The following is a 7,166-nucleotide window of genomic DNA, read 5'->3' on the forward strand; positions in this document are numbered from 1 at the left end:
TATTAACACCATAAACGCTTCTGTCAGATGAGATAAGATCTGAATACTACCCTGACAAGGCAAATGTTATCAGAGATCAGTTAATTACACACTGGATTTCAACAGAGGCAAATAAACCCCCTGTGGGTTTGTATGAGAACTGCCTTCCCACCAGCTCCTCCCCAGGCCACCAGGCACGCTTTGCATCGGTCCCTCCTTCCCCACCACGACAGGCCATGGGATTCATGCTTTCTGCCTGCTTTTAGGCCTTTCCTGGTCTGCCCCACAGCAGCTCATGGGCCCTGAAGGTTCAGCAGTTGGCTCAAGAGTTGCCTGGAGGAAAGGTGATGGAATCACAGAATGGTCGGGTTGGAAGGAACCTTAAAGATCACTCAGTTCCAGCCCCTGCTGTGGGCAGAAGATAGAACAGTTGCTTTGGTTGGACAGGAGGCCCTGTGGCTCAGCAAAGAGGGATGAGAGCACAAAGAGCAAAGTGAACCCAGTGATGGTTTGATCCCAAGGTAGGGACTTGGTGCACTGTCTGAGCTGAGACCCGAAACAAACACTCATTTTTTGCTTTCTAAATTTCACGTGCCTTGCCTAAGATTGCCATCCTGTGGCATGATGATCAGAGAGGCTCCACAAGGGGCTGATTCACCCCATCCCTCATCAGTGACGACTTGTTCTTGACGGTGCCTTTCCCTGTGGTGCTGGTGGAAAGGATCCTGCTCTTTTTGGGCTGTGTTTGGGTGGAAATCCATCTGATCCAACCACAGCATGAAGTGAGAAGCTGCCAGGGCGAGGACACCTCGAGCCCAGCTCTTCTGTGTAGCCTGGGTTTGCCACGGGTTTCAGCAATGCTTAGCTCAGCCTCATATACAAATGCAATGTCTTCTCAGCATGCTGAATTTCACTCTGAGTTTACCTTGGTGCACTCCAGTAACTTTATAAACTTTATAAATCCTGCATAAACTTTATAGACGGCATAAACTTCAGGCACAGTCACTGCCTTCTCCTAAACTCTACAGGATCTGCACCACTTCTTCTGAATTGAATTTCTCCCTCTTCACAACGTCTCACTCCACATTTTCCTCCAGCCCAGGACGGAGGAAACTCAGCCTGCCTTCAGGGAGGAAGACCAATTATTCCTGCTTTTTAAAACCACTTCCTAACGAACTCATATGTTCTTCCATTCTGCGGCTGGCTCTCAGATTGCATGAGATTGTTTTCTCCCCCTTCTTGGGATCTGCAAATAAGGTATTTCCAGTTGAATTCGGGTGGCAGCCTGTGTTGCGTGGGGGTGTTTCTAGTGATGCTGCGTGTTAGCACGGTCCTGTATTGCTACAGTGCTGCAGGAAGATGGGACACTGCCACTGCAGCCCCAGAAACATAGGGGGTCACTGCGAAGCTGTCAGCCACAGCTTGTTACCTGAGCGACGGGCAGGAACAAGGACCGAAATCAGAGAGCTGCACAGAAAATCTCACCACATTAAGAACCGTGGTCGGTCCTGCATGCTAACTGCTGTCAATTACTTATTTTTCACACCCTGAGCATTGACATCAGCTGACGGTATGGCTCAAAATCTTGTCGCGCTTTGTTGTTTTCCTCCTTGTTGTTCAAGTCACGCCTGCCTCTATCAGCCCTGTCCTTTTTCCTCTTCTGTTCCTTTCTGTCCTGCAAACGTATGCAGGGTGTTCCTGCGAATGGCAGGGTTTACTCAACCGCTGATAACTCCAATCTAGTCTAACAAAGAAGTAAATGCACAATGACATCTCTTGTGCAAAGAGCTGTCATAAAGTGCGGCTGGCAATCCAAGTGGTATAAATGCTCTTTCGATTAAGTGCCTCATTGAGGTGAGCTGATGATGCTCCATTAGGCTGAGGTGATAGACTTCTAGTTCTCAACACAATTCGTGGGGAAAGGGATCCAGCCTCGTGCAGGCAGCATGGCTCTCGCTGTTCTGCTTGCTCCAGGTTGATCCCATCTGTCACAGCTTTGCTCCTGAGCTACAATCCCCTTTCCTCACAGTGTGTTCCCCCCTTGGATTAGGCTTGCTGAAGTGCAGTGGTCCTGGAGCAGCTTTTGGAGTGCTGGGGATTTGCGTCAAGTCTGTTGATGTGTATTTTTTGCATGACAATAAATGAAGTTCCACACCCCACCTAGACATCATAAATAATACTAACATTTTCAACTTGTAGCAGGAATAGCTTAGAAGCCTCCAGCTTCCACTAGAGGACTGGCTGCCCCTGTGGTTAAGCTTTGGCCCAAGGAGGTCCTCCAGCTCTGCACTAGGATTATCTTATGTACAACCAAGCCTGGCCCAAGCCAAGTAAGAAATTAAAATTCTTACTGTTTACAGGGGAGCCAACTGCATGAGAGTGAGTGAAGGATGGCTGTGCCCTCAGTATTAATTGCTTCAGTTTTACTTGCAGTTGGTGACAGTTATTGTCACGCCTGCTGGGACACGGGAGGAGCTCCATCCATCACCGGCCCGATCGCGGCGTGCTGGGAAAGGCACTGCTGTTGATAGCTCTCTTCCACTCCCTGCACAGAACACTTTCTCTCCCTTATTAAACAGAGGGAAATGGAAGAACAAAATTGGAATATGTAAAATGCTTGTTACTTGCATTTTCCAGCTGGCTGACGTTTCCTGATAGGCTGCTTATGGGGCATCCGTTATTGTTATTCACTGCAGCACTTCAAATAGCTATTATTATTTTTGTTACTTCCCTGTTGAACACAAAGGCATCAACTTTCCCTCTCACCTTGATAAAATAGGATGCAATTGCTTTCATGGTTAACAAGTCCCAAGCAAGTGCCACGGGCTCACCCCGCGTGACAGTTTCTTGGCTGGTGGCTCCAAAGGATACGTGCAAAACCATCGCTTCTGCTTCAGAGTGATGAAATTTACACCGAGGCATTAGAGGCAGCCATAAAAAAAGGCAGCACTTAATTGCAAAGAAAAACACAGGGATGAGAACGTAAAACAGATTTAGGTTTTATTTGCTTGTGAAAGCAGAAGAGGTGGGTGACCATCATTATTTGGCTGTGGAATAACTCAGAGATCCATTCCCTGAGAACCCTGCCCAGAATTTGCACCAAGCCCTCTAAGTACGCGCTCAAACAGGACTTCCATCATGTCAAACTTGTCAAAAGCGGGTAATGCAGATGAAACACTTAAAAAGAATCTCATTTTCAGGACAAGCTGATCACTCTTTCCTTGAAAATAAAGCCCTTGTAAAAGATCTTAATTTAAGCAGCCAAAGATTAAGCTGCCCAGAATGATTGCCTGCATTTGCCGGTGAATTTGCTGGCGCTTAGCACGCAGCACAAGGCTGTTAATGCAGTGTCACTGTGCTCCTAAGATCCATTGGGCTGAGAAGTAGTGGGAGGGGGTGACAAAAATGAGACCACAGGGAAGACTGATGGATGGTGAGGGCTGAATCCCAAGGTGGGACCCAATGCCTCTGGTGAAGTCAAGGAGTAAGCATCACCCTTTCCAGTTTGAAGAAGCTCAGCATACAACTAGAGGAAATAAAGCAGGGTGGAATTAACCCTAGAATCACAGGATCATTAAGACTGGAAAAGACCTATGAGATCATCAAGTCCAAACACCCACCCACCCCCACCGTGCCCACAGTGATCTTATGGATTGCTCTGTGCCTGTACAGGAGGAGCCCAGGCTGAACGGGGCTTTGAGCAGCATGGTCTAGACAAGGTACCCCTGCCTATAGCAGGGGAGTTGGAGCTAACTGATCATAAAGGACCTTTCAAACCAAGCCACTCTACGACTCCATGACTTCAGTCTGCTCTCAGAGGTGTCAGGCTCCCTGCATGACCAAGCTTAGGGGGCAAACTGAGGTTCAGCTGTTTTGGAGAAACATGAGCAATAGCAGAGGTGGAGCTGGCCCAGCTGGAAGGGGACATTGGTTAGAAGGCTACAATGCCACTGCAGCTGAGAGCTGGGGGCAAGCTTGTGTAAAAGCAGCAAACAAAGAGATAAAAGGAATAATCAGAGGAAGAAATCAAGCAAACAGAGCCCATTTCTTTGAGATATTTGAGTTCCAGGTCAACTCCAGTATCAGCATGCAGAAAGAAGCTATATATATATATATATACACACACATATATATATATATACATATATATATATACACACACACACACACACACGTATGTGTGTGTGTGTGTGTGTGTGTGTGTAGTTGGCTTAAAAAGAAGCATTCTCTTGTTTGACAGCTTCTGCCCAGGTTTTTATGCCATTTTCTTTTCTTTTCCCCGTAGTTACTGAATTATTTTTGTATCTCGACAAATACCATTTGCTTCTGAAATTGGAACCTTGAGGCACAACCTCGGCACCAAAACCTTTGTCAGAGTGGAGCAGGGCTGCCCCCAGGCTGCAGCCTCCCCGCTTCGATCCGCCTGCTGCATCCCAAGCTCTGCAGCTTGTCCTCGCCGGCGAGGGATGCTTTGTGCCACTGATGTGTAAGAGGTAGCACTGAACATGTTGCTAGCTGTCCCCGGAGGATAACTTTTCATTATTGATGTGGAAAGTGGAAAATAAAATAGACTATTACACATTTTATCTTCAGGGAACTTTTTTTTCTTCTCCCCCTCCCCCCTTCTTTCTCCTCCCCTTCAGATATGAAGGCATTTCAATTCAGAGAATCATTCTGAGTACAATGAAGAGAAGTCAATTTTGAGAGCAGCAGGCACAGGTGACTTGCAACATGTCTCTGCCATGCATGCCTTTATTATTCCCTGCCAATCCTTGAGACAGGATGTCTTGTACCTAGAGTGCCACAGCTGTGCTGCTCTTTACAGTCATTAAGCTTGACTTTGAAGTTGTAAGAAATATCTGATTCCTCCAGTTCAAACAGGCCTGGAGGAATGGCACGTAAAGGGAATGAAACAGCACTTCTCGGGTTGAACCACCAGCCGAAGAAAGATCAAAGGACAGTGAGGAAGAAAGTGTAAAACCTGTGTTTATCAGTGTTCCAGCTGCTGTGTCATGTGAGGAGAGCGCATCCTCCAATGCCTGCAGATGGCAGAGCCCGTGGGCAGCTGGGCACAGCTGGTTGGCAGCAGTGTGCGTGTTTGCCAGCTCACTGGCCAAGTGGAAAATGGGCATTTGTAGGTACAAGCCCTTCGATTTTCCACTGGGAAAAGAACACAGGCAGTCAGGGATGGGAGAGTAAATCAGAGCTCACTGATACAGATAAAAGAAAGCTTCCAGATCAATATTTAAGAGTAAGCTAGCAAAGGAAAACTGTGCTCTGTCTCCATCCATCAGCAGTGCACGTGGCTGCTTATCTCGCGCATCTGCTATCTCCTCCCAGGCTTCTCACTTCCCAAATCTACAGCAGCATCTATAGCCCTCTCACCATGTCTGTGTGTTTGAGCCTCACTTCTACAAGGAAGGAACCAGGGATTTGGGCATCCGGCAGTCAGACCACTTCTCACTGCACATGTACAAATGCAATTAGGATAATTGCATTACCCAAATGATAATGAAATCATCTCCATAGCTGGCGGAGCTTACTACAATCCACTGGGGAAAACTGGGTGCTGGGTTATGAGTGAGATGGTACAAGAGGTTCCCTCAGCTTTGCCTGGATGCTGGTACACCTGATTGCACAGCATTGGAGCATCTAACTGCACAGCATTCATCCCCATAGGCTGCAGACAGGTAAGGACTCCAGCTTCCTTGTACACACTGGGAATGCTCCTCTACAGCCTAGATCCTCACTCTGAGGTACAGCAATAATGAGAACGATATTTATTTATTAAAAACGCGTTTATATGTGGTTGGATGGGTGTGAAATTCATCCAGCAAACTTTAGAACTTCACCACAGGGCTGTCAGAGTCCCCTTATATCTGCAGAGAAAGCAGCACTTCCACGGGGTGGATCAGCTCAGCAGCTGTGAGTGCCCAAACCAAACCAGATGGCACTGGGTGTGATGTGTTCACATGTGACCCCTGACATCTACCTTAAAAATACCTGAAGATGAACACCTTTGACATTCACTGAAATAAGAATTAGAGGTATTCCTTTGGGTCTGAGAGACTTAAGTGATGTGACAATAGGTTGCCCCATTCCTGGAGGTACTCTAAGATCCCGTCCAACCCAACCATTCTGTGATTCTATGACATTTGGGCAGCTGGGACTGAGCAGGCAGTTGGGTGCTGCAGGCTACTTGCAGACAGTCCATCCCCCTCTGCCCAGGTTGAACGAGCTGCTCTTTGAAAGCATGTCCTCATACTACTGCCATGGCTTAATTTAGAGGCCTGAGTTTGAGGTGGAAAGTCTTCAATAAGAAATACAACCTATGCATACTCTTGGGCAGCTGGAGGTCACTCCTCATGCTGTCATGCTCTCAGTGACCCCTTTCTACAAGAACTGTGAGCCCTATGCTGAAGCAACAGCAAAGTAAAGCTACGTGATGGTGGTGGTAGAAGGTTCATTTGTGCAGAAATGTACCTTGTGCATTGGTACGGAACTGGGATGTCACTCAGGCAAGCTTTCCCAGGCAGCAAACTTCCACATTTATGTGCAAATGAGGAGACAGTCACACTGAACGAGAGGGAGAGGATGTTAATGAATCTTCTTCTAGGTTTTAAGGAAAACATATTGCCCAATGCTGTGGAAAATTAAAATTTGTTTCTAATATGTATGGTAAATTTAATGCTAAAGACCAAAGATAAATGGGAAGAGAGCTTAATCTGAGCTGACCCCATTTTTGCTGGAATGTCATTTGCTATGGTTTTTGCTCCCTCTTAGAAAGCAAGAGACACACTAATTAGTTCTTGCACTCTGCATGTAAATGATTGCTCCCACATGTTTAAAGTAGGATGTAAAGGAAGCCGAGAAAGTCACAGAGGGAACTGTCCTGTATCCGTTGTGGGTTTGCATGTAATCATAAACTGAAGGGCTGGTGCTGGATGGAAGCCTCATGGCTTGTTGAAGTCACTACTGACAGATGCAGTAGCAATAGAATAAATGGAATCAAGTTTACTTTGGGATAGAAAAGTCTACTTAACCAAAAAGGATCTGAACTGCACAGGGCTTCCCTGGTCTTCAGGTTCCTGGAGTTAGACTCAACTCTCCGCTTCCTAAAGCTTTCCAGAAACAAAGCCTCATTTATGAGAATGGTGCATCTGAAAAGACAGCTTGCAAAAACTCCC

The 7,166-nt window shown here is 46.7% G+C and overlaps 1 long non-coding RNA gene across 1 annotated transcript; it reads left to right on the forward strand.

Moving 5' to 3' along the window:
• The first annotated feature begins 396 nt into the window (after positions 1-396).
• Positions 397-4,546, forward strand: LOC104914305. The gene is made up of 3 exons (XR_795951.3): positions 397-1,236; positions 2,179-2,309; positions 4,265-4,546. It is a non-coding gene; the product is annotated as an uncharacterized LOC104914305 (long non-coding RNA).
• Positions 4,547-7,166: the final 2,620 nt, after the last annotated feature.

This window comes from Meleagris gallopavo, chromosome 25 (genome assembly GCF_000146605.3).
Source record: "Meleagris gallopavo isolate NT-WF06-2002-E0010 breed Aviagen turkey brand Nicholas breeding stock chromosome 25, Turkey_5.1, whole genome shotgun sequence".
Classification (NCBI taxonomy): domain Eukaryota; kingdom Metazoa; phylum Chordata; class Aves; order Galliformes; family Phasianidae; genus Meleagris; species Meleagris gallopavo.